The sequence below is a fragment of the Canis lupus genome, chromosome 5, assembly GCF_048164855.1.
Source record: "Canis lupus baileyi chromosome 5, mCanLup2.hap1, whole genome shotgun sequence".
NCBI classification, from domain to species: domain Eukaryota; kingdom Metazoa; phylum Chordata; class Mammalia; order Carnivora; family Canidae; genus Canis; species Canis lupus.
In genome coordinates this window covers 37,240,656-37,260,939 of record NC_132842.1, presented here as the reverse complement: position 1 = coordinate 37,260,939, position 20,284 = coordinate 37,240,656, and the positions used below count along the sequence as shown (strand labels likewise).

The following is a 20,284-nucleotide window of genomic DNA, read 5'->3' as shown; positions in this document are numbered from 1 at the left end:
CCCTCCCTTGCCCGTTTGTCCTTGTGATTGCAGGAATGGGTTCCTGCCTAAGTCCTATGGTCATTGGGCATGACGTTAACTTGCTTCCTAGTATTCCTCTCTCCAGACAACCTGCCTCATTGCCCTGTTGCTTACGACTTTTCACGGGTTAGAACTTCTCATGATGTTGCCTCTCTTGACCTAGGATAGTGATTTAAACCTCCCCGGGTAGGGGAGGAAGTTAGGCTGCAAGTCCAAGAAGTTTCTGAGTAATTGAATTGCTTTTTATGTTTCCCGTGATAACCGTCTCAGCTCCTCTGCCACCTCCTGTGTGACAGGCTAGTGACATTCTTTTTCTTCTTTCTTCTTCTTTCTTTTTCTCCTCCTCCTCCTTCTCCTCCTCCTCCTCCTCTTCCTCCTCCTCCTTCTTCTTCTTCTTTTCTTCTTCTTCTTTCTTCTTCTTGACTTGTAGAAGACTATAGCTTTTCTTCAGGTGCCAGTGACTTCCAATCCAAGTCTGAAGGAATACTGATATTCGTGTAACACTATCATGTTTCCTTACCTTTGCCTGATCTAAATCTTTTTTACTCCTTTCTCCAGGGAGCTGTTTGCTTTTTACTGTAAAGGCTTTGAAAGATATGGGGCACCATCCAAGAGAGGGAAAGAGTCTTGGGTCTTTTTTTTTTTTTTTTTTTTGAGTTTTGGGTCTTAATAATCATTTTCTAGTTGTACATGTAGTTATTTATAATTTAGTCTTCTCTTCGAGGTAATTATGCCCCTACTCCAGTATCTCTTTCTACTAACCAAATGAATTCTGACTCTTTGGTCTTTCTCTTTTCTCTGATCCCCAACCTTTAGTATTCTGACCCAGCTCCACAAATTTGGGGAGAAAAATGATAAAATGATGGAAATAAGAAAAATGTTGCTTTGGGACTTAGAGGATTGAGATGTGAAAAGTACTAAGCTGGATTAAAATAGTGACTCATCTCTTCCTACCTATTTCTAGCAAGGCAGGTGCTTCTGGACTGTCCTTTCCATTGACTTATGGGCTGTCAGTAACTGCCTGTTTTTTATCTGATGAACATCTTTTTTTCCAGAAGTGTAAGGTTAATGGTAGTGATGACTCTCCCCCTGTGGTGACTGAAGCAGCATTTCCTTATGTTTCTTTAGGATAGGAATTGACCCTCTAGTTAGGGAGCTTTCCTTCTAAGATTTAAGTTCTAGGGCCCGTGTTCCTCTTTTATTTCTGTATATATATCTGTTATTTTTATTTTGCTGTTGTTTCCATGGGTACTGTTTGACCTTCCTAACTTGAATTTCAGCTATTCCTGCTGATATATAGTGAACTCTGTGACTTTTGTAAATGTTTTTCAAGTCCTTAAATAGAATTTTTTGTTTTTATTTAACACTTGTGTATTTCACAAGTGAAATGGGGTGGGGAAATCAAAGTGCATGGTGCTGAAAGTAGATATGTGAGGTAACTCAACTTATTTTCACCTGTGTTTTGGAATGTCCATGGAGTCTGTATATGCCGAGTGGATTTGGCTCAGTTCTTAGTATTTGCTTTACAGAGGGTGGAGCCAAACCAAGTTCTCTTTTTCTTTCTGAGGTGTTGGTTTTAACTCTTAACCTGCAGAATCGTTTTAAAAAACAAAACACAAAGCCTTAGCACTGTAGCAGGGGTAGTGGAGATTAATTGGATTCAGAGCTAGGGAACTGGAAAGTTTCCAGAAAAGAAGTGCTATTTAACCCCTTTCTTGCCAACTGTAACTCACCTCAAGGCATTGGAATATTCTCTTTCTCATTGTTCTTTTTATGAGAACTCTGTGGCAATGAGAGACTAGGAGAAGTACTGCAATCCACTTCTCTTTGTGTCTGTGTATGTATATGTGGGTGGAGGGGAAGAGATTACTGGTGTGCTTTTGTTACCCGTGGCTTAGTTTTTTGAACAATAGGCTAAAAGCAAAATCAAAGCTGTTTTGCCTATTACCACCTTTGCTAGAGTATGTGTCCTCTAGAATTAAGAACGTACTTTATAAAACTGCACTGATTTGGACCTTGTGTGCCTGAAGGTTGTTTGCTTCTGAGGAATTTCTTAACACTTCTTAACACTTCAGCAGCGACGTACCTTTCCAAGCTTATGCAGGTTCTAAGTATAGATTAACTGAATGGAACGCAGAGCTTACATATTGCCAAAGATACGCTCTTCTCTCTGACACGTCTTGGGTGGAAAGCACATGGAGTCGAAGTTTAAACAGTGGTTGGGAATCACCTTTTAAAAACATTTGGTTGCTAGAGATGTTGATATGTGACTCAAGCCAGGCTGCCTGGTATTCCCCCTTGGTTTTTCAGAAGTCTTTCTCCTCCTGGGCCAGAAGCATATTCCTTCTCCAGTATTATTGCCCTTCCTTTCAGAGATCCTTAGGGTGAAGGAAAATAAAAATTCAAAACGAACAGAATGTTTTCTGATTTCTCAGCAGCGATGAATCTGGGTGTCAAATAGACTGCTGGCTCAAACATGTGTAAAGGTAGTAATTAGAACCAGGGTGTTTAGGACGCTGCAGAGTATTCCTGTATTTTATAAATTACATGTCTTACACAATCAAGAAGTTGATGCAGTCTAAGAAAGAGTATTGCTTCCTGATTCAGCTAGGAGCATTACTATAAAATATGAGTTTTAGTTTGGGATTAGAGAGAATAGAGGATAACATAATTTTTAAAATCTTGTTTAATTTTGGATGTCTATATTGAATTTCCACCAAGTGGTGGTTTCATGCCCTTCTGATAAAAGCAGAGTGATAGTGAAAATACAAATGTTTGGTTGTAGACCTTTGTCTATCCAAAAAGAGAGGATGTCAGGCAGAATTTTAAACAGATATTAGGGGAAGTAGAGAATATGAAGTTGTTCTTGCAGTTATCTGCTTCTCTCCTCTTAAAGAAGATATTAACGTTGACCCAAAGTGTTCCAGAAAACCAAGGAGTATACAGAGAGCTTTATACAAGTCATATGATTTTTTTTTTTTCTGAACAGTGATAAACACAGGGATTACTTAGTTTGGAAAGAGAGAGGGGAGCCTACAGGAAATGTTTTTGAGGTGACAGAGTGGTAACTTAAAAATTGTTGCCTTTTTTCCTGCCTTGTCTTTAAAGCACAAGGATCCACTTCATCATGTTACATTTACTTGTCTCAAAGGATATCCAACCTCTCAAGAGGTCAAACTGAGGGAATGCCTCAGAATTAAAATCTCTACCTTGGGAGAGTTGGTAAACGTTGGGATACTTTTTAAAAAATATATATTTTTTAAAGATTTTATTTATTCATGAGAGACACAGAGAGAGAGAGAGAGAGGGGTGCAGCGACATAGGCAGAGAGAGAAGCAGGCGCCATGCAGGGAGCCCGATGTGGGACTATAGATCCTGGGACCCCAGGATCATGCCCTGAGCCAAAGGCAGACACTCAACCGCTGAGCCGCCCAGACTTCCCTACATTGGGATACGTTTAAAAAAAGAACTGAAAATTTTATGACTTGGGAATTATGTTTATTATAAAACCTTAGAAAATAGTAATAAGTGAGAAGTTTGTTGCTGGGCATATAGGTCAGAATAATTTTATTTCCTATATGATAGAATAACGTTTTGCTATCCCATGGGACCCTCTGTTGTTTTATAAATGGATTGCCAAGTTATTCTTGGAGAGTGTTATATTTTTTCTTTTTTTTTTTTAATGTTTTCAGTGAAATATAATGGAGGTTTAAAATTTAAGGTTATTCTGCATATGATTGAGACGAACAAGTTAAAATCATGTTTATTAATAAGAAATAGTAGGTATTGGGGGTGCCTGGGTGGCTCAGAGAGTTAAGCATCTACCTTTCTCTCAGGTCATGATTCCAGTCCTGGGATTGAGCCCAGCATTGGGCTCCATGCTCAGTGGGGTGCCTGCTTCTCCCTCTTTCTTTGTCACCCCCCTTACCCACTGGTGCTCTCTCTGGCTGTCTCTCTTTTTCAAATAAGTAAAATCTTAAAAAAAAAAAAAAAAGTAGGTATTATAGATAGAAAAAAAGTCTTGTATATGCAGATAGTGTTTTCTCCCATTTTATGTCTCAGTTGAAGTCATTCATGACTACAGAAAGCATTTCTATTTGAAACAAGCCATGTATTACTAGCCTGTTTTTCTTCATTATGTTGAATCTCCTATTCTCATTCACTTTAGTTTGAAAGCAGTAGGGAAAAAATTCACCTCTTACTAATGAGCAAGGTAACTTTGGGTGTTTGCCCCTAGTGGGGTTAGAGGAGACAAAGCCATCCTTCTCCCCTTGCCCAGCTACTATCATCCCCTCCGTATTTGTTTTTATTCACTTTTTGCTTCTCTGAGGGCTGGTCCTAGTCCCATATGCAACTAGGCCTTTGAGGAATCAGGAATGGTAAAAGTTGTTGATACTAAAATTTCTTAAAGCTTCAAAGCTAAAATTGAAAATCAAAGAATGTTTAAACACTGGTAACGTATTTTACCTTATTTTCCTCTTTTTTTCTTTCGCAAACATTTTATTAGAGGAGCCCTTTTTAATAAAGTAAAAGGATTGCTGAAGGAAAAGAGAATTGTTAGGACCAGTATTTTTATGAAATTAACCACTGATTACAGGATAATTGGGTGTATCGTTGTTCTTTCAGCTTTGAGATTCTTCCATCCATTATTAAAGCTTGCTATGAATGGTAGCCTTAAAATTTTAGTGTTGGAAGGGACTTTAAATGTCATCAAGCCCATACACCCACTCAGTGCAGCAATCTCTTCTTACATTTGGAGTTTGGAAACATGAAGGGGCTATGGGGTGGATATTTGATAAGTGAATGAAGGAGGAGAAGCAGAAATTTTGGATTCTACATTTCTTTTAGTAAATTTCAGGATCTTGGAATAGCTAGAGTAGTAGAAAGATTATATAAAAGTAATGGATACACTTGAAGCTATGTGACTGAGACAGAAAAGATTGAAGAAACTGGCTCTGTGTTGCTTGGCTCACTAACAATCATGGAATTTCAATTTGTCTTATAATATTTGCTTAAATTTTTTTCCTCAGAGAAGGGGGATGGAACAGATAAGGGGACACAGAAGAAATTATATATAACAGAACTGAATTAAGAGGAGCACATGGCATTCTTATGTGGAAGCATTCTTTTTGGGGGGGGCAGGATCAGCAGTGCGGAGAGAGAGAGAACCTCAAGCAGGCTCCATACCCAGCACTAGCCCAACATGGGGCTTGATTTCACAACCCTGTGATCATGACCAAAATCAGGAGTTGGAGGCTTAACCAACTGCTGAGCCACCCAGGTACCCCTGTAGAAGTGTTCTTAATATGGAAGATAGGAAATTCCGTCCTTGGTGGTGATTATAAGTTGTCCTTAGTTGGTAGTGACTTTGGCATTTTGTTAAGGTAGCAGATAAAGGTGGAGTGTATGGTATCCTGGATTATTTTATTTTTCTGAATTTCTGATTCTGTGATTTGTTCCCTATTTTAGAAATACTGCTGTGTGAAAGCATAGAATTTGCATTTTAAGATTTAACATACTTTAAGAATCCAACAGAGGATGATTTATAAACTGTCTCTGATCCTGAAGGTCATAGAAAACCAAGAAGTATATCTTGATATTGGGCTTACATCTCAGATAAAACTGCCTCTTTTTTTGTTGGGGGGCAGGTAGGCTTATGTTCAATTTTCTAAAAAATTGTTAAACTGTTTTCCAAAGTGACTGTACCATTTTACATTCCCACAAGCAATATATGAGTTCCATTTCCTTGCTAACTCTTACTATGATGAACCTTAAATTTCTAGTGAGTATGTAGTGGTGTTTTAGTGTGGCTTTAATTTACATTTGTGTGATGATGTTGAGCATCTTTTATGGTGCTTATTTGCTATCTGTATATCTTTGCCAAAGTGTCTGTTCAAAATTTTTGCCCATTTAAAATTTTTCACTGGGCAGCCCGGGTGGCTCAGCAGTTTAGCACTGCCTTCAGCCCAGGGCGTGATCCTGGAGACCTGGGATCCAGTCCCATGTTAGGCTCCCTGCGTGGAGCCTGCTTCTCCCTCTGCCTATGTCTCTGCCTCTCTCTGTGTGTCTCTCATGAATAAATAAATAAAATCTTAAAAAAAAAAAAGTTTCATTATGCTCTAAATGCAGGTCCTTTGTTGGATATGTTTTGCAAGTATTTTCTTTGTTCTATGAATAGCCTTTACATTTTTTTTTAACATTGGTATGAAGAACAGAAGTGTTCAATTTTGATGAAGTCTAATTTTTTTCTTTTTGTGTCATATTTCAAAAATCTGTGCAAAAACCACAGCCCCTAAGATTTTCTCCTTCTGTTTTCTTCTAAAAGTTTTATAGATGAAGCTCTTAAGTTCTGCACTTTCCTACTATGGATATGTTAGGTATATTCCACTCATGCTTCTTGGGGTGTAAATTTTTACCTATAGGCAAAAAACATTTCTGATACTCAGGATTGGGGAGCCTTTGAGATTCCATTTATCCTGGAGGCATTTCCATCTTAATATGTGATGTTAGAAACCTTTTGTTCTCCTGTACTCCGTGTGCTACTGTATAATGCCAATCTTCCTATCTATAAATATTAATGTATGTTCAGTATCTTGATAGATAGGAAGATGAATTCCATACCAGACTGGAAGGACAGGGAGTAGTAATAACAGTACCAGTAATAAGAGCATTTTTTTGTTGAGTACTTATTACAGGCCTAGCACTGTGCTAAAGAGCTTTAGATTCATTATCTCATTAATCTCTACCTCAGTCTTATAAAATAGGTGCCATTGTTATTCTCATTTTATAGGTAATTCAACTGAGACTCAGTGAGATCAAAGAACTTGCTTTAGCTTGTAGAACTGAGATTCAAACTGAGATCTAGCTTTTTTTTTTTTTTTTTTTTTAAATCTTATTCCCTACATTGTACTGACATTTTACAAGTGTCCAGTCTTTGCACCTGCAGTATGAAAGACTATTCACTGCTAGGAATTTCACAGAAAATTTTGATGTCATCTCTTCAGTCTCTTGATGACTGTAGCCAATTAAAACTGGGCTCTCCTTCAGTTCATTTGGTGGGAAAGAAGTATTGGGTTTAAATGGACAAAGTGCAGTGGTTAAATGGCTAACTGCTTTTTGCATCTAGTAATGTAGACTTTGAAATCATTGCAAGAATTATATAATTAAACCTTTCTTAGGCATGAAGAGATAGCTGTTTCAGTGCATCAAAACCAATCTTTCTTCTGGCTCATGAGTTATTAAGAAGTTGCCAATTACTATTTTTAAAAATGCAACCTTCTTTATAGATGAAACACCTCTAACAGCATCGCCTGTCAGTTGTTTTAGTTGTTGAAATTGATGAGAGCAGAGGTGGTGGTGACAAATGGGAGGGAAAGGGCTGTTGCTAGACCACCTCTAAGAGTTAATCTTTTCTGTATTTTAGGATTGGCCTATTTATCCTTAAAATCCTCTTTTTGTGGCCCTAAACTTGACTTTAAGGATTGTGAATGGTGAATAACTTCAGGGTCTTTTCTGAGTCTGGGGCCTACTGATGTTTGTTCTTTAGACCTGGCAGTTATTTCCTTGTGGTTAATAATTAAGACATTGTCTCAGAGATCCAGGTACCCGGAACTAGGATTTTCTGTATGACTGGTGGCAAAGAGTAGAGAAGGGAGTTTCTCTTGTTTGTCTGAATCCACATGGATCTATCCTAGATCCAAAAGGCTAAAGATGAAGTCATGTGGTTGTCCTATCAGGTTCAGTCCTTGCTTTTTAATAGATTGTCATCTCAGTCACATAAATAGGAGAATGGGTAGGAAAAGTTCAATGGCTGTGCACACAGAATTTAAGAGCTGTAGAATTTTCAGAGACGTGAAGGAATTAAGTGGAAAGAGTACTGGACTGTGGTTCAGAAGAAATAGGTTTCAGAATCTTTGAATGCCAAATATTATTTCATTCAAACTGTTTATTTTACACATTAAGACATGCGGGCTTAAAAAAAAAAAAGACATGCGGGCTTAGGGAAGTGATCTGTCCACATTTATGGCTACACCTAGGACTAGACCCCTTATCTTCCACTGAAGTATTCTTCCCAAATATTGCTGTTTAGTCAGACTGTGCTACTAATTAACCATTTGAACTCTGGGCAACTCATTCCACTTTTCTTGGTCTTTTTTTTAGTAATATTAGTGACTCAACAGGAATGATTTTTTTTTTTTTTTTTAACATGAATGATTTCAAAGGTTTGTCCTTATGTCCCCAATTCTTTAAATGACCCAGGATATAATTGTGGACAGTTTTAGTTAACTTCATAGATGTGTCAGGCCTTGGAGGGAAATACAAGGATTGGTATTTGGTAGAAGAGAAGGTATTTCACGGTGTGGAGAGCAGTGTGAACAGAGACTCAGAGATAAGAATGTGTAGCTGTGGTAAAGAAAATGGCTCACTTATAGCAGTCAAGAGGGTTTATATGGGAGAGCAATCATTTAAAAAAGGTGAAGCCAGGGGATCCCTGGGTGGCTCAGCGGTTTAACGCCTGCCTGTGGCCCAGGGTGTGATCCTTGGGTCCCGGGATTGAGTCCTGCATCGGGCTCCCTGCGGGGAGCCTGCATCTCCCTCGCCTCTGCCTCTCTCTCTCTCTGAGTCTCTCATGAATAAACAAAATCTCTAAGAAAAAAAAATAATTATAAAAATAAAAAAGGTGAAGCCAGTTCATAGGGATTATCTTATTCCTGTTAAGGGCTTTTAGGTTCTCTTTCTGTAGAAACATGGAAACAAAAAAAAAAAAAAAAGAAACATGGAAACAGCAGGACTGAAAATTAGTGTTTTGTAGCACATCGTGATGCACATTGGTGCAATTTTTTGTCATGTGAATGTGTGATTTGGACAATAAATCAGCCTGTCCAAGAACAGAATAGATAAGTGTTAACATTCCAGTGGAATATTTTTTGCTACCTAGATGGAGTTTAGATAGTTAAGTTTGTTTGATTTACAATCCTTATCAGTTTTAACACACCCATTTTTCAGACCTTGAGTGATAAATCTAGATTTTAAAAATTATAATTCTCAGCTGGATCTCAAAGCTGTATAGCCAAATTGTGGGTTCAGGTGGGAAATCCCATTGTGGGAACAATCAGAACTTATTTTTGGGCCCTATTATTTTTTCTTAAAGGTTTCCTAGGGTTTGATTGCCTGCTTATTTGAGATGTTCTTTAGTCCTGTGAATGAAAAACAGAAAACAAAAAAACCTCCCCAAAAACCTGTGTGTGTGTGTGTGTGTGTGTGTGTGTATCGTAGAGAAAAAGGGAGATAACTTTTTTGGGGGGATCTCATTTCACATCTTGCTTATGAGGTGCCTGAGCGCATTGGTGGTGTTTTGCTTACAATTGGTGATATCTTTTTATGTATTTTAGTTTTAATGTTAGTCTTGGGAATCTTGAGATGATTTTGAAGGTTCTCCATTTCTGTGGTCTCATGTAGGAGATTGGCAGTTTCAAAAACATTAGTCCTCTCTCACCAAGGCGGAGAGAACCACTAATGTTAACTATATCCGATCAAAAGAACTCTGTTGAGAAAAGTTTATTATTCTTTAGAGATAGTATCTTCTAGTTTTGTGTTTAATGAAGGAACATATCTATAAGATTAAAAATCTCTGCATTATTTTACATAGTTGAGGGTTACCAACTTACATCATTATGAATGAAAATAGTATTTGACTCATTGCTGTAGGAATTGTTAACATACGTTTAAAGTGAACACTTGGTAAATCCCCATTTTATTTTAATCTATTTGTGTCATAGTCTTTCAAGGCTCTAGAAAGGCTTACATAGACTGTTAAAGGAGATAAGGATGAGTCTTCAACTATCAGGATATGTCTAGGTCTCCATAGAAAGTACTAGTGACCTTTTTTTCCCCCTTCTTAAACTCTTATATTCCTACCCATAGTTATTCTTCAGTTTTTTCATTTGGTCATAGAAGCAAAGTAGATTGAGACTGTTCTTTTTTTTTTTGATTGAGACTGTTCTAAAATTTTTTCATCATATTTGGATGCATGGGACCTACAGAGATATTTTTAGTTTTGTTAGTTTTTGTGAACGATGTGTATCAGACTCCCCAAGCATAAATTCTAGTGACTCCTTGATTCTTGTATTTTAGAAAGATGGGAGTTGGCCCTAGTTGGCAGCTCTTTGCATCCGCTAGGGCTCGTTCGTTACTTACTTCTAGGCCCATGGGTGACGTCTGTTTCCTGTGATTGAAACCACAAGAAGAAGTGGTGAGAAGCCACTGGAGGATATGTACTATCAGGCAAACAACAGGCATTGGGCTACCCTCAAAAAGAGCAGTAGTAACTAAGCCCAGTCTTTTTTTTTTTTTTTTTTTTAAGATTTTATTTATTTATTTAGGAGAGACACAGGCAGAGACATAGGCAGAGGGAGCAGGGAGCCTGATGCAGGACGTCATCCCAGGGTCTGGGATCACACCCCGAGCCAAAGGCAGACACTCAACTCAACCGCTGAGCCACCCAGGTGTCCCCCCTTCTTCTTCTTCTTCTTCTTTTTTTTTTTTTTTTAAGATTTTATTTGTTTATTTGAGAGAGAGAGAGAGGGAGAAGCAGACTCCCTGCTGAGCGGAGAGCCTGATATGGGGCTTGATCCTAGGACCCTGAGATCATGACCTGAGCTGAAGGCAGACACTCAACCCACTGAGTCACCCACTAAGCGCAGTCTTTAAGGGCCTCTTAAGAGACCCTGGAAATGATCTGATCCAACTTCCTCATTTTTTTTTTTAAAGATTTTATTTACTTATTCATGAGAGACAGAGGCAGAGACACAGGCAGAGGGATAAGCAGGCTCCACACAGGGAGCCCAATGTGGGACTCAGTGGATCCCGATCCTGGGTCTCCAGGATCAGGCCTTGGGCTGAAGGTGGCGCTAAACCTCTGAGCCACCTGGGCTGCCCAGCCTCCTCATTTTAATATGAGGAAGCCACTGAGGCTTGGAGGTACTAATTTGCTCAAGGTCATGTAATTAGGTGAGCTAGCTTTTAGACTATTCATTATTCTTTCATTGCTTTGTCACCCTTAATTTTTCTAACTGTGCCCTGCCAGAGTATTGACTTAAGCAGAGTACTACTGGAGAAGAGTAAATACTGGTGGGCATCTTGCATATGGGTATTGGATGATGTTGCTTTGCTTTAAAGTGTTGTGCTATGATTTTTATGCTTTTCTTTTTGAAAAAACATTTTTTCAAAATAACAGTATCTAAACCCAAAATTTCTAGTTTTCATTTTTAGTTCTCTTAGTATTTGAATATTCTAAATTATTTTGTGTGCAGATATTTTACAGAGTTGCAGCTATCATTTACACAAGTTTTCTACTTTTTTTTTTTTTTTTTTTTAGTTTTCTACTTTTAAAACAATGTATCTTAAACATTTTCTAGCTTTTCTAATCTTTGCAAAGTGCTTTTATTTGAAAATGGAAATATATTTTTTAGTATAAAAGTGAAACACCTATTTATAAGAAACATAGATGTGTATAAAAATAAAGCAATCCCCTACCTTGCTTTCCAGAAACTACATTTATTTTTAAATATATCTATTATATATGAGAGACACACAGAGGCAGAGACACAGGCAGAAGGAGAAGCAGGCTCCATGCAGGGAGCCCAATGTGGGACTCCATCCTGGGTCTCCAGGATGACACCCGGGCTGAAGGTGGCATCAAACCGCTGAGCCACGCAGGCTGCCCCTCAAATAAATAATATCTTAAAAAAATAAAATGAAACAAGGTGGCCTCATGCTTGATCCCTGTATGTATAAGTAATATCAGCTGCAGGAACTTCCTGTCAGTCAGGCCTTGGGTGTGTCATACATGTGCTCACCCTTGAGGAAGAGTAGATGTCCTGCTACTTACATCACAACATGGGAGGAGAAAACAGTTGCTATGGAGATTGGGAAACAGCATTCCTGAGTCACTGACTCTTTCCAAATGAATGGACAACACCCCCTTTTTAAAGGAGCAATTACAGCCCAGGCAGTAAAGAGAGAGGCCCAGTAAGAAAGTGAGGAAGAAGTATCAGTATTTGGAACTGGAGAAATGTGTTGAAATTTTGGAAAAATAGGTTAACATTATTTATTGTTTTCTACACAGTTCTCACTCCCCTCCCTCCCCCCGCCCCATATTTGAAAGTAGGGTATTCCTATGAAATCTTTCATAAACCAAAATGACTAAAGCAAAGAAGCACTTACCATTAATTTGTATGGAAAAATTTTTGAGCATTCCTAAAAATAACCTCTCTCAGGCTTTCTTGGTAACTTAGGCCACATTTTGCTAATGGATGCACAAAATAAATGGAGATAAAACACGGATGCTTACAGACATACTTATTTATTCATTCATTCATTCATCCATTCATTCATGATAGACATAGAGAGAGAGAGGCAGAGACACAGGCAGAGGGAGAAGCAGGCTCCATGCCGGGAGCCCAACGCGGGACTCGATCCCGGGACTCTAGGATCGCGACCTGGGCCAAAGGCAGGCACTAAACCGCTGAGCCACCCAGGGATCCCTACAGACACACTTCAAAGCTGTGGTGGTCTGATGCTGAGATGCTGAGTGTAGTCTTGCTCGGGATGTGCGCTGTGTCTCTCATAATCGCTTGCTGCAAAACAAGCACTGGATGCTATTTTCGCTTTTCACCTGTTTTCCTAAAAGTGAAGATCTTTCATGGATTTCTTTGTTAGCAAAAACAGGTACTAATATAGGTCTTCCAAAAAAGTGAAGTGGCATAATGTGAACTGTTGAAAAGTGGGGAATACTTCTGTGTGTGTTCAGAAGTTTTATCAGAACCCTAGGATGTTTGAAAGGGAGGAAGTTTTGCTTACTGATCTCTCACCAATAACAGAATATACATCTACTTCCTTCCTGACAGCAAAAGAGATGGGTCATGTCTGCCACACCTTGTGACACTTGATAGGAAACTAGGATTTCCAGAATCTGAGCACTTTGTCTGTTGGCAGTCTGTTGTCCCAACCCATGAGTGATTCAAAGTGCAAGGGGCTGGCAGTTAGTTTGGATGGACTTGTAGGGGGAATACAATGTTCCCAGCCTGGTTTCCACCTGCTCTGCTGAGCTGGAATAGTGAAACCTGAGTGGACTTCCCTTCTTTTCTCTAGGCTATCAGCTATCTAGGATGCACGCTCTTGCCAGTCTCAGACTTTAAAATGAACTAAGTGGTAGACAAAATGTTACCTTCTCCTTTTCCCCAAGAAGCTTGCCTTATTGAACTAATAGAGGATTATTAGAATGCATTTTGGACCTGTCAGAGAATTGACTCTTAATATTAAGAAGTTTTTCCTTCATTTTAATCGCAGTTGGGAAATGTGGTTTATTTGAAATGAGACTCACCAACTGATTTAGACAGTTGTGTGGATATTAAGTTTGTTGCTTTGCATTTGTAAGTAAATTGGCTCAAATTTATAACTAAATTATTGAAACAGGGAATGATTAGTTACCTAATACCTTTGTAGGACATTTCTTACTTGAGCTTAAGAAGCCCCACTACTTGGAATCTCTCAGGACTCCCTGGGTGGTATCAGTAAAAAGATACTGGTTCTGGAAGGCAGGATTAGATTGAATGGACTCTCTTAATTAGGTTTAAAAGAGCTTGGACTTTCCTGTACTGTGTTCGATTTGTTTCTTGTATAAATTCTGACAGGTTAACTGTCCAGTTCTAAATTGAGCTGTGGGGCTGCTGAGGCAGCAAGAAACCAAATGGATGAGCTGCTAAGGTCTTACTCCTTTAGCACCTTTCCCATACTCCTCATGGGGAGCATGAATGAGCCATCTCTGTTTTGGGGGACTGCTAGATAATCTTTAGGTTTCTTTCCTTTAAACCCATTTAACTTAATGGTACTAAGTGAGCTTTATAGTTGATGTTTTTTTTTATTTCTGGTCATTTTTGTGCTTTTCTTTTTCTCAGTGATACCCTTTTTTAAAAATTTTCTTTTTGGGATCCCTGGGTGGCGCAGCGGTTTAGCGCCTGCCTTTGGCCCAGGGCGCGATCCTGGAGACCCGGGATCGAATCCCACATCGGGCTCCCGGTGCATGGAGCCTGCTTCTCCCTCTGCCTATGTCTCTGCCTCTCTCTCTCTCTCTCACTGTGTGCCTATCATAAATAAAAAAAATAAATAAAAAAAATTTTCTTTTTGGAGGTGGGCGCTCCAGTTTTTGGCACCTGTAAGTAGTGATGTCAGAATCTAGTCTGTTTCTTTGTAAATAGTAGATGAGATCCTGACTTAATGCAGTGTCATCCTTGGGCCATTCCTTGAAAATGGAAGGGAAATTTCTTCTCTACATTTGAAGATATACCCGTTATTATCTTCTTTCCAGTTGTAATTGGCTTGCGAATGAGGAGTGGGAACTGAAGAAGGGAGGCTGAAAAGTGTCATAGGTTCCATCATTGTATTATTATCTAACTTTTACAAAGCAATTTGCAAGGCAAAGTGCTTTCCGTCCATTTTATTATTTACTCTTCATACCAGCCCTATGAAATGACACAGTCCTAAAGACTGAAACTGTGATTGATAAAAAGAAAGTTCACCCTGCCCTTATTGTCTCTTAGTGGAAATGTGACAAATTTTTTGGCCAAATTGGAATGATATTCGTTGGTAATTGAATTCAAGTGCACATGATAACCTTCTGTTGCCTAAGGAACTATCCTTTTTTTTGTTTTGTTTTTATTTTTAATTTTTTTTTATTTTTTATTTTTTATTTTTCTAAGGAACTATCCTAAGTAACTTAATGTCATCACTGTGATAGATAGAATAAAGAGATGAATCAAAGCCAGACCATGCTCTCTGTTCTTTATGGTTCTGAATGACACGTATCCTACCTGATCTTTTCTGGGTAGGTAGTTGAGGATTTGAAAGAAGATTGTTGTTGGCTATAGTGACACTTTACATCTTACCTGTAGGTAGCCTGTGTCTTAGGGCTTATAGCTTTTCAAAGGAGGTGGAAGACTCTAGGTGACATGTGTCCCATAGTTGGATATTTTGCTCAAGGACGGCTCACAATGTGTCATGTGTCATGCGTCATGCATCATGTGAGAACATGCATCATGTTCTCATTTATAGGGAAAGACATCACCCTTCAAGGTGTGGTCTCGTGGTTGACTGACTTGTCCATAACAATCACACTGTCACAGACTTTGACTTGAAGTATTTCCTCGGTTTGCCCAACTTGAGTAAAGGAATTAATGAATGAATATACTGTGCTTAGGATGATGTTCTTAAACATCAGTGATGCTGATTTTTAAAATATTTAAAATATTTTTATTTTATTTTTAAAATATTTATTAGGGCAGCCCGGGTGGCTCAGCGGTTTAGTGTCACCTTCAGCCCAGGGCGTGATCCTGGAGACCAGGATTGAGTCCCACGTCAGGCTCCCTGCATGGAGCCTGCTTCTGTCTCTGCCTCTCTCTCTCTCTCTCTTTCTCATGAATAAATAAATAAAATCTTTTAAAAAATATTTATTAAATACTGTACTCATCAAAAGAACAAGACATTGCTGCAACTTACAGTCTGGTCCACAGAAGCAGTTTCAATAAACAGTCTGTAAAATATATTGAGAGCCTGGCATTGATAAATTCTTTAGTTCTTTTTGCAAAATGACTGACTATGGCTTAGTGTATAGTTGATAGATGAGGAATAGCTTTTTGCTCCTGTTGTTTGGAGCACAGTGTCAACTAGTCCATTCTTGAAGTGTGTATTTTATTTTTTATTTTTTAAAAATTTTATTTATTAATGAGAAACACATAGAGGCAGAGACATAGGCAGAGGGAAAAGCAGGCTCCCTGTGGGTAGGCTGATGCAGTACTCAATCCCAGGACCCCAGCCAGGATCATGACCTGAGTGGAAGGCAGATGCTCAACCACTGAGCCTCCTCACCAGGCATCCCTTGAAGTGTGTATTTTAAAACAAGTCTTTCTGTAGTATCAACAGCACACTTTACCGAATGATCTCTTTTAGCACTGTGCTTTATGACCTCATAGCTGCCAAGAGGTGTGTATGTCTGCTTTTGCTTTGTTTTTAATAAATAAGGGAACTGAAGCATGAATAATTAAAGTGATTTGCTCAAAATCATACTTGTAGTTTTTTGGGATAAAAAATAAAAAACCAGGACTCACAGTCTTTTTCCTTTAACCAAAGTTCTAGATAAATTGTAGATTTCATCAGTTTGTTTAATGTATTAGTTTCCTACTGCTACATAAGAAACTCAACAGTTTAAAACAAAATGTACTTATTAGCTCACAGTTCGTAAGTCAGAAGTCCAGAATGAATATGGTTGCATTCTCATAGTATTGGAGGGCTGAAATCAAAGTATGACAGCTGGGCCAAAGATCTGGACTCACCCAGGGGAAATCTGCATCTAAGCTCATTCTGGGTGTTGACCGAGTTCAGTTCCTTGCAGTTGTAGAACTGAAGTCCCTGTTTCTTGGCTGGCTCTCAGCAACTAGATGCTGCCTGCAGTCCTTGCATTTTACCCCCTCCTGCTCAAGCCAGAAATGACATGTTGAATCCTTGTGTCCCTAACATGTTCCCTCAGACTTAAAGGGCATGTGTGATTGGCTCAGGCCTGTGCTGATTATTTCCCTTTCTTAAAAGTCATTTGTGCCAAATAATATAACTTAATCACAGGAGTGATATCCTTTCATAAAGTCCTGGTAATTATACAGGGTGCATATGTCAGGCTAAGACTCTCAGAAGACATCTTAGAATTTTATCTACCACTCTGAACATGTCCCTTACACTAGACAGCCCTTGAACAAGAGTGAATGTCAGAAGAGGGAGAGGTATGAATTGACTATCCTGAGGCAGTCAGTGAATTGCTTTGTGATTAAAGGTATTATAAGAAAACCTGTAGTTCCCGGGGATCCTTGGCCTCTTAGAATCTTCACACAGTGGGGTCCAAAGTGCATTCATCTGTGGTGTTCTGGTGGTAGTCATTTAGCCAAGAGCTTAGATATGTCTGTTATTAGCCTAACCAAAATTTTTGTAAAAGATGGTGGAGGAAGAGTAGTGGTGGAATGGGCAAAAGAAATAGGCAAAGGAGATTATAAATTTGCAGTTATAAAATAAGTCATGGGGATAAAAAGTACAATATGGGGAATATAGTCAGTAATACTCTAGTATTTTGGTAAGCGTTTCATAACATGTAGTTGTTGAGTCACTGTACTATACACCTGAAACTAATACTGTATATTAGCTATACTTCAATTACAAATTTTAAAAGATTAGATAAGTTAGCCTGAACAGGGTATTTTAGAAAGTACTGAGATCTAGGCTTGCAATTGTAGGTTTATATTACCTGTGTATAAGCCACATAGTTCATAGAATTATCATCCATGATTAACTGTTCTTGTGAAGCACAGTGGTAGGAATTGGAAACACTTTTTGCTATGTAATGTACTCTCTTCAAAGTAAAGTTCAATCATATTCTCTTTTTAGATCCTTGCTCACCTCTCTGCTACTAAGGATACTACCTAATTACTTTTTGTTTGGCTACATGAACACCTTGTGCCAAGAGACCATCCTTAATTGTTTGAGAATTCTGTCCCCTTTTTACGATGAGTGGGGAAAATTAAAGATTCAGGGAATTGGGTATAGTCTCTGGAATGATTTTCCTATATTCTTGAGTTTAAAAAATTGCCAGTTCTGTTGCTAGGCAAACAAACAGAAGGAACCTCTGTCTAGAAGAGAAGACTGCCATGTTTAGTCCCTTCACTCACTTTTAAAAGATCTATTTATTTAATGTTTTTAGAAAGAAAGCACATGTGGGCATGGACGGGAGGGGCAGAATGAGAGGGAGAGAAAATCCAAGTAGACTACTCACTGAACATGGAGCCCAACGTGGGGCTCATTACCAACCAAATTACCAAGAAGAATCCAAGAGTTGGACACTCAACTGACTGTGCCATCCAGGCGCTCCAGTATCTACTCACTTTTAAAAAGCTGAAGTGTTAAAAGATATAACCATCACCACAACAAATCCAGTATGGAAGAGAAATCTTACAGTTCATTTGCATTTATTATGATAACAATTGATCAGGGTATGTTTCATACTCAATAAGTCATCTGATTAGTTTGGCCTCACAGGGCATATCTTGGGGTCTTTTGACTTTTTTGTTTTGGGTTTCTTAAGCCAAACTATAAAGTGTCTAGGAAGTTTCTTATTTCCTGTAGATGTTAACCAAAAGATTTATCTTACCACATATTACATTAGGATGTGGTGAGTGAATCAGAGTTTTGAGTTATTCTCTGGAAGCGGGGAGTGAGGGGACAGCTTTTAATTTTTATGTTGATTGATGGTCTTTTTTTTTTTTAAAGATTTTTATTTATTTATTCATAGAGACACAGAGAGAGAGGCAGAGAAACAGGCAGAGGGAGAAGCAGGCTCCATGCAGAGAGCCTGATGTGGGACTCGATCCAGGGTCTCCAGGATCATGCCCTGGGCTGCAGGTGGCGCCAAAGTGCTGTGCCACCGGGGCTACCTGATTGATGGTCTTAATGGAGAACAGTATCCAGCCAAATATGTTTATTTTATCTTTGAAATATATTTATGTTTGGTAATGTTATCTTTTTTAAGACTTATTATTTATTTTAGAGAGGAAGCGGGATAGGGGAAGAGAGAGAGGGAGAAACTCAAGCAGACTACTCACTGAGTACAGAGCCAGACTCAGGGTTCGGTCTCTCAAACCCAAGGTCAGAACTGAGCCAAAACCAAGAGTTGGATGCTTAAATGACTGCACCATCCAGGCACCCCATTTGATGCTGTTACCTTTGATGCAGTGCATCTTTGAGCAATTTGTGTTGATTTAAATAAGATTTGATAACATGGAGCATCTTTTGGAGAAGATGAAGGTCATTTTAATAAATGCAATTTGGTTGATCTCTTTTCTGACACCAGCTAATGGCCTTTAGAAACTTATTTACTCATCTAATTCTATTGAATAAATTCCTATTAAAAAAAAGATTTTATTTATTTATTCATTAGAGAGACAGAAGGCTGAGACATAGGAAGAGGGAGGAGAAGCAGGCTCCATGCAGAGAGCCTGATGTGGGACTCAGTCCCTGGACTCTGGGATCACACCTTGAGCCAAAGGCAGTCACTCAACTCTGAGCCCCCCAGGCATCCCCTATTAAATAAATTCCTGTAGAATAAAAATTTTTTTACTCCTTTTTTTTTTTTTTTTAAGATTTTATTTATTCATGAGAGAGAGAGAGGCAGAGACACAGGCAGAGGGAGAAGCAGGCTCCATGCATGGAGCCTGATGTGGGACTCAATCCTGGGTCTCCAGGATCATGCCCTGGACTGAAGGCAGCACTAAAGTGCTGAGCCACTGGGGCTGCCCTTTTTTACTCCTTTTAAGTTTATTTTTTAAGTAATCTCTACACCCAACTTGGGGCTCGAATTCACAACCCCGAGATCAAGAGTTACATCCTCTCACTGAACCAGCTCGGTGCCCCTCTTTTACTCTTTATTTTATTTTTTTTAATTTATTTTTTATTGGTGTTCAATTTACTAACATACAGAATAACCCCCAGTGCCCGTCACCCATTCACTCCCACCCCCCGCCCTCCTCCCCTTCCACCACCCCTAGTTCGTTTCCCAGAGTTAGCAGTCTTTACGTTCTGTCTCCCTTTCTGATATTTCCCACACATTTCTTCCCCCTTCCCTTATATTCCCTTTCACTATTATTTATATTCCCCAAATGAATGAGAACATATAATGTTTGTCCTTCTCCGACTGGCTTACTTCACTCAGCATAATACCCTCCAGTTCCATCCACGTTGAAGCAAATGGTGGGTATTTGTCATTTCTAATAGCTGAGTAATATTCCATTGTATACATAAACCACATCTTCTTTATCCATTCATCTTTCGTTGGACACCGAGGCTCCTTCCACAGTTTGGCTATCGTGGCCATTGCTGCTATAAACATCGGGGTGCAGGTGTCCCGGCGTTTCATTGCATTTGTATCTTTGGGGTAAATCCCCAACAGTGCAATTGCTGGGTCGTAGGGCAGGTATATTTTTAACTGTTTGAGGAACCTCCACACAGTTTTCCAGAGTGGGTGCACCAGTTCACATTCCCACCAACAGTGTATGAGGGTTCCCTTTTCTCCACATCCTCTCCAACATTTGTTGTTTCCTGCCTTGTTAATTTTCCCCATTCTCACTGGTGTGAGGTGGTATCTCATTGTGGTTTTGATTTGTATTTCCCTGAT

The 20,284-nt window shown here is 38.9% G+C and overlaps 1 protein-coding gene across 1 annotated transcript in view; it reads left to right on the top strand.

Moving 5' to 3' along the window:
• DIAPH1 (diaphanous related formin 1) overlaps window positions 1–20,284 on the top strand; it is a 97,619-nt gene that overhangs the window by 812 nt on the left and 76,523 nt on the right. The window lies entirely within an intron of this gene.